General features: G+C 45.0%; 1 long non-coding RNA gene across 2 annotated transcripts in view; it reads left to right on the top strand.

The window, feature by feature from the left end:
- Positions 1–1,772: 1,772 nt before the first annotated feature.
- Positions 1,773–7,457, top strand: part of LOC106019270 (uncharacterized) — a 6,773-nt gene continuing 1,088 nt past the window's right edge. For both annotated transcript variants that reach the window (XR_001193950.5, XR_001193949.5), the window contains exons 1-4: positions 1,773–1,880; positions 1,983–2,095; positions 5,712–5,825; positions 6,769–6,869. This is a non-coding gene — a long non-coding RNA (uncharacterized lncRNA). The remainder of the gene's footprint in view (positions 1,881–1,982; positions 2,096–5,711; positions 5,826–6,768; positions 6,870–7,457) is intronic.

Below are 7,457 nucleotides of genomic sequence, written 5' to 3'. Positions count from 1 at the left end.
TCAAGCTGTGTCAGTAAAACCGGATCTGCTAATCAACCAGCTATATGGATATCAAGTCTCTGGGGATGTAGGCAATATTGAAAAAGCATTGTAATGATGGCATAAAAGGAAAATCACCTCTCTTGACAAATTTCTGAGGGAGGTGGCTCGGGCTCTTTGGGTACCAGCATCAGTGCATGCAGGGTGGACTGAAGCCATTTGGCCAGACCACCCTTGAGTGTATGGCAGAGTCCCTGGGGGAGCTGGCCCTCTTGAGTGGCTCCGCACCATGGGCAGATGGCTTCATGTACCATGGAGCTTCCCAGGGGATTTAGGGCATACGTGCAATGAGGGGTTGGACATGTGCTGCCATTTATGAAATTAGTGGGATGTGAACAACATGCAGGAGTAAGAAGCATCTTTGATGTTAACCAGACAAAATAACTCTGAAATGAACTGAACCAGGGGCATGCTCCTGCCTGATGTGGTTGATGTGTGCACAGCCAAACCCCTGTGCAGCTTTCGCCATTTGCCATGCTTCAGCAGATGCACGCTGTGCTCTCCCTTCTGTCATTGCTCACAACAGAAACCGCGGCCAGGGACGTCTCCTTGCAGAGGCGTTTGGATTAAAGCGGGTATGACTGAGGGAGCCTGGTATGGCCACAGAGAACATCTTGTTCCCCACATTTAGCCATGGGCAATGTCAAGTAGTATATGTTACATGAATGCTTTTCTCCAGTCCCATAGGCTGTGTTCTGGAGGTTGGCTGTGCAAGGCAAAGGGTTTTGCTTTACAATAATAGACCTACACACAAATACTCAATTCTTCATCCTTGATACCCAGAGCAGCAGCTCCCAAATTAGGGGGCTGCCTCGCTTGGAACAGAGAGAGGCTGAACTGAAAGGGGACTGCCACTGCAGTATCGTATCCTGTGGCCAGGCAGTGCAGCAGTGGCATCATGGATATGGTGCTGTGGTTTCACCATAGATATACTCAAAAGAAGGGTTAATTAGCACATCTGCCTTTGATCCTCCACTTGCAAGGGAAGAGAGAGTTTAGTCTGTAATGCCAGCCAGCTTCCAAACACTTTGTGGATTTTGGCAAGAGGCTGCACAGTCATAACATTTGAATATTAGCACTTTATAGTTCTGCCACACTAACAACTGCTAATTAGGCAACTTGGGCATGGCTGAGTGCTGCCTTGAACCCTGTACAGTAATTTACACCTATGTACAACTACAGCTCTGACATGGGAATGCTTTACACACAGTTCACATGCACAGCGATGATTAGCAGCAGAGGAATCCCGATACTGGGTGCCTCTTGCCTCCCCCTCCCCTTCCCAGCGCTAGTTTCTGCTCCCTGGCAGCACCCAGAGGTGGAGATGGGACACTCAGGCTAGCAGCCAGCCTGGCACAACCCCTGCTGTGAGGGGACAGCAGGGCGCAACCACATCAGCTGCCCCCGAGTTCATCCTCCTGGGGCTTCAGCAAGATTGGAGATGGGTTTCTTCCCATGCTGGTAGATTCTCCTTTGGCCAACAGCAATAGTGAAACTGAAATGTTTGATGCATTATCCATCCCATGAGTTTTGCTTTCTCAGATTCTTGTTACTGTCTTTTGTTTTGTGTGTGTGTGTGTGTGTATGTGCACATTGGCTTACACAGCTGCCAGCTGTGCTACATGTTGTTAAATTGCTGCTGTTCCCTCCTATCCCCCATGCACCTATTATTAATACTAACACGATGAGGTTCTCTGCTCCTAGTACAGCCATTTTCAATTAAAACACCAGTACTCAGATAATCTCCTGCAGCTGGGTTACTCGAGGTGTGGCAGATAAGCACTGAGGAAGGGGCTCTTGCCTTAGTAGTGACTTGAGCGGCTGTTGCTCTCTATATGGGGGTGAGGGTGCTGATTCTAGTGGAGCTGGGCATAAGCTGACTGATGTGTCTGGAAATTGCTTACTCTTGTGTTTACTTTTTTTTATTATTATTTTCTTTATAGAATGGTGATAGCCTGTCCTTGTATGAATGAGGTGTCTGCACCTAGATGTGAGCTGAAGAGTCCCTGAAGTCCCCCTGGAGAGCTCCTCCTTGTCTCCTGCCCTTAGCTTGCAGGTAAATGTTCAGAGTCTCTCCTCTCTGCAAGGCTTGGTCCTTTTGTGGCAGAGTGCTCTTCTGGGCTCTGTTGCCTCCCTGTGATGCAGAGGTTATTCCTTGTACTCCCAAGGGAACAAGAATGCATTGGGAATGTGACTGGGCCTGCTTTCTCCTTAGCAGCACAAAGGAGGTGTGTTCACCTGAGCTAAAAATGTACTTATTCTTAAAAAAATATATATATATATATATTTTTCTTTTGGAATAAAGCATAATAGCATAATGTAAGCAGATAAAAAAATAATAGTTAGTCTGGCTATTTCTCTGGGGAAAATCCGAGCTGCTTACCTCACTATTTCTTGGACTACTCTAAAATTGGCTACATTTTTCCTCACCACTGTGGGAGGAATAGACCTGAGTTACATCTGCAGTGCTAGCTAGGATACAGTGATTTTTATGCAATTTCCTAACTGTTTTTATATTTAATTACTGAGATCCTGAGCCCTGGGTACTTAACTCGAGGTGTCTACAAACAGGCACAGAACAAAGCAGGGCTGTGTGTTTCTGCAGGGTTTAGACTTTAGGTGCGTATAATGCCTTGGTACTTGGGTGTTTTTTTGACGTTCTGTACTGCATCTCTTTAATAAAAGAGAAAGCAATAAAAGCTGGCAATCAAATAAGCAATAAAAGGGCAAAACTGTATTTTCCCCTCTATAATTTGATCTGTAAGAAATGTAAATCGCTCATCCAGAAGAGAATGACTTTCAATTAGTCCTGTTTCCTTAAACATGCAAATCCCCCAGCCGTGTTTAGCAGCACAGTTTTGCCCTAACTCTGCAGAGAATTCCCAAGCAACCTTTAATAGACGGCCATGCCTTCAGGCTTGTCCACTTATGTTTTCTCTCCTGCATAGGCACAAGATAGATTATGCATATTATTATTCATAAGTGCCACCTATTGAAAGCACAACTATGGGGATGTTTGCAAATGGTGGGCTGTCCCAATATTTCATGTGAGCTGTCCCTGCTCACATGAAATATTCCTGCTCTCTGACAGATCCTCCAAACCTTGTCCTCAAAGTTACTGGTATTTTTCTTCTCAGATATACTGGCATGGAAAAGGACTTGCAAAACATCTGGTAGCCTCTAAAAAGCAGCTAAAATCGAGAGGTCTTTTCCTATTTTCCTCCTGCAGAGGTGTTTGCTGGCTGATGCCTTTGTTTCCCTGAGAGAGATGGCATTTAGGCTGGCTCTGGGGAAGGCTCAGCCTAGGCTGCTGGGAAGGAAGAAGACAGTGATGCCACACTGCTTTGCATGGGTGTTCTTCATCAAGGACAGGGATTCCCCTGGCCGTTATGGGAAATAACAAACAGCTAGTATAGAAAAGCAGAGAAGCAAAGACGTAGGAGTATCATGTGACTGAATGTCATCTCTTTTATTAGAGCATTCTTAGATAAAGCATAAATACAACTGCTTTTCTGGTGGCAATTCATTTAGTTCTTAAACGTGTATTTATTTTTTACTCTTGCTTTCATATATTAATGTTTTCTTGCACTCTTAAGTGTTTGGTGTAAAGAACAGAGCTTCATATGTTTCGTTCCCCATGTAGGAGTCCTTTTCTGTTAGCTATAAAATAGCTTTCAAACAATATATGGTTATGAGTTAAGAAGTAGGAATAGTATTTAAATAAATGTTTTGAATGCTGCTGGCTAGAATTAAGCATAACCCTACGCTTCTGCAAAAGGTCAATTGCGATTCTAATTACTCTTGTGCAAAGTAGCTCATGTTTGAACTGTGCAGTTATAATTAATATATATACCTTATTGCCAACTGTATGCATTTTTGATCATTAGAATCTGGACAGCCTTATTATGTCTGGATAGTCTGAATGAATATGTGAATCTCTGTGGGCTGACTTTCTCTTACACCAGTTCCATGACAATGTAACTGTGCTGTCTCTAATTGCACTGTGCCAATATAAATCTGGGGCACTAACCTGGGGCAGGAGACAACACAGCACTTGTTGTGGTGAGCAGTGCTCCGATATCGCAAGGTGTACAGTGGGCTGATGCAAGCAAGGCAAGGCCTACAAACACGGCTGCAATGGGTCCACCATGAAAACCTTACTGATCTCCCAAAGGTAACAAGCATGGTGGCCATAAAATGCCTGACTGTCTACTAGACGTTTTCCCTACCTCTCTGCATAGGGAAGCATGTTGGAAAGTGTTTCCCCTAGTGGGAAAGTGGGCTGAGCTGGGTGATGGGGTGCAGCTGTTTCCTTGCCCTGCAGGGGGTCCCCTGCTTGCTCTCAGGCAGCAGGAAGGGGTGGGGAGCACAGCCCTGGCTCCAGCCCCACCACCTCAAAATATTGAGTGCATCTATGTTCTTGGGTAACAATGTGAGGACCCAGGATAAAATCCCAGTGAAAGGAGAATTACATCAGGGTACAAAGGTGTGGGATGGAGCTCAGCATCCAGCACTAAGCAGTTCCTGAGCTGGGCTCTGTGCTGGGTGCTGTCCCACCACCAGCACTGACCAGGGACCCTGGGCACCACCCATGACAGACATAAGCTTGGGAACTGGCTCCTTGCACCACTGTGGAGGTCATGCATGTACCTGCTGGGAAACCCATGTGTCCTGACTGATCCCTGCTGAAGCACAGATGGGGCATGTTCTGCCTGTGGGTGCCATGGGCTTGGAAGGTTCCTGTATGGCTGTGGTGCAGCCCCAAATCTTCCTACATCTATGCCTCTCTATAGCAGCAGTGCCCTTTCCTTTCAAATGTCACTGGGAAGTGCTGGATAACCTCTGTGCACCTCTATCGCTGTTGTTATCCTGCTCTGTAATAGCAGTGGTGGCTGCAGAAAGTGCTGGGGGCACAGCTCCCCTGTTCCAGCCCTGCTCAGGGGAGCAGGGTGTGTGTCTGAGCCCTTGGCCCCTCATGCCGAGCTGCTGATGTGGGTGCCAATTAGTGTCAGCTGTGTTGGGAACCAGTGATGGGGCCGCTGGTGTGCATAGGCCACCTCTGTGCTGCCACCACCTTGGCACAGCTGTCAGATGGGGATGGGTGTGCCACTGCTGACACACACCCCTTTGGAGCTGGTGATTTAGGAGGTGAAAGGCATAATATGCTGTCACCGTTTCCTGAATGGCATGGCTGTGGCACTGGGAAGCGTGGTCACAGCGTGCAGCATGGGTTTGGTCTGGTCTTGATTCTGGGAAGTGCTCCCTAAAGGCGTGATGCTTCATCTCTGAGTTATTTTATGTTGCTGCAGTTCATGGTGTATTTAGAAGCCTTCATCCATCTTGTTACCCTGTAACATGATGGCTGATCATTAGTATGCCATCCCTCTTTGTGAATAGGAAGAGGGATAGCTCTTGAGTAAAGATGAAGGTGGCAGAGGATCAGCTGTCACTTGTGGGTGTGTGTCCTGCATTGTGTAGTGCATGCAGAGGAAACTATCCCACCCTGGTGATTCATGAACACTGTGTTATTAAATGGACGTGTATATAATGCACCCAAGCATTCACTCAATTGCATATATTTAGGAAGACACATTTGTTGTGCATCTTCCCTGTACAGAAGTTGTTTGTATGTGTGCTTGCATACATAAACATTGTCAAAAAATTCACTGTAGGTAGCATCATTGAAAACTAGAGCTGAAGCTAAGAACAGCACTCATAACCCAAGCTGCAATGCCACCAGTCAAGCAGGATGCTTTGTGAAGAGGAGAAACAGCATGTGTGTATGTGTAAGTACCGTTGTAGGCTCTTGTGCCCAGGAGCATATGCTTGTAAAAACAACTTGTGTGTGTGCGTGCAGTTAGATGTGTGAGTGCTTTTCTGTATCTGAAAAGCTCCCTGAAATAACCCAACATGAAGCCAGAGTGTGTTTGTGTTAGGTTGAGACGCTGGCATTAGGATGATTGTATGACTCCATTAACAGTGTGTTATGGCTTCAATTTCACTTAACATCTGAGTTGTTCACATTAAAACATGCCCTTGGCCTGACAAGGCATTATTAACTTGCATTTAATAAAAATAAAATATTACATTTAAAAAAACTGAAAGCTGACAAATTTGATTTAAATGAATACTGAACTCCAGGCAAACGTGTTGCTTGAACCCTGCCTGCTGTACTGTAACTGACAGGAAGCATTAAAGTAATATTGAGTGGTCAATATGCGATTAAATATCACATGTCAAGCTTAGCAAGAATGTTCCTTCCAAAGAAAATTATATTGTTAAAAATAAGTGACAAATTCTAAGCAGCTCTTTCAAATTCATGAAGACATGTGAAAGAATGGAAGTGTGCTAGTAATAAACCAGATTCTCTGCAGGAGAGAACTCCTGTACAGAGCCATATAGAGCATCTACAGGTAGTCAGATGAAAATGATTGCACATATTTTAAGCAATAAATTTCGTTTGCATTTGCCATAGAACATAAAGAGAAGAGACATGCTACATTTTCACACCATGTTCTTATCTGAAAGCTTTTGCTGTCATGCTGTTCTGTCTAAAGGGATTATTTATTTATATAGAGACTCGAGCATATAAATGTATATGTACATGCACGGATACATATGTGCTAGAGCAATCATGAGCAGCATTTAGAGTGTGTAACTTAGATTTAAGTTCATATTTAAAATAATGATAATTGTAATAGTAATAATGAATGTCCCCCTTGCCATTAGGTGTCTGGGAATGCAAATTCTTTGTGGCTGTGGTCCATTATGGCTTCTAGCTGGGAGAACATGCCTAAATGTGATTGACTTTCACGTCGTGCTTGCTGCAAGTAAGGCACAGAGCTCTTGCTTTCCCCTTTCTTCAGCAAGGATCCATCCAGGATTACCAGGGTGCCATCAGGGTAGTGTCCAGCAGTCTATCTAGAATAGAGAATAGACATAGCAGCAAAATGTTGAGATCCACAGCCTCAGACAAATAATGTGATATGCCTAGGTCAAGAGATTAGCAAAGCCAGGTGAGATCTGAGACCTATTTGTTACTGCCCAAGCCCAAATTAAGCTTTAAATATTGTCAGAAATGAGAATCAGCTACCAGATGGTGCCAGGATAATTCATCTCACTGTGTCCAGAAAATGTCTCCTAGTTCCATCATGGTGCCTGCTATCCTGCATGAGGAAATGCCTGTCGGAGTAGCTCCCTGAGCAGGCAAGGGCCCCATTTCCATTCCAGGGGCTGTAAGCTCCGTGCCATCCTGCCTAGTGCCATTGTCCCTTGGGCAAAGGTTGGGCAAGGTTTTAGGTTGAAGGGAACACAAAATGATATCTTTCAATTTTATGGGTAAGGGGAGAGGAAAAGCATCTGCTCTTCTTCCCATGCCCTGCCTTCAGACCCAGCTTCAAGGCTGGTGACTGAGCCCT

This window comes from Anas platyrhynchos, chromosome 8 (genome assembly GCF_047663525.1).
Source record: "Anas platyrhynchos isolate ZD024472 breed Pekin duck chromosome 8, IASCAAS_PekinDuck_T2T, whole genome shotgun sequence".
NCBI lineage: Eukaryota > Metazoa > Chordata > Aves > Anseriformes > Anatidae > Anas > Anas platyrhynchos.
Note: the sequence above shows the minus strand (reverse complement) of the source record. Positions and strands in the feature narration are given on the sequence as shown.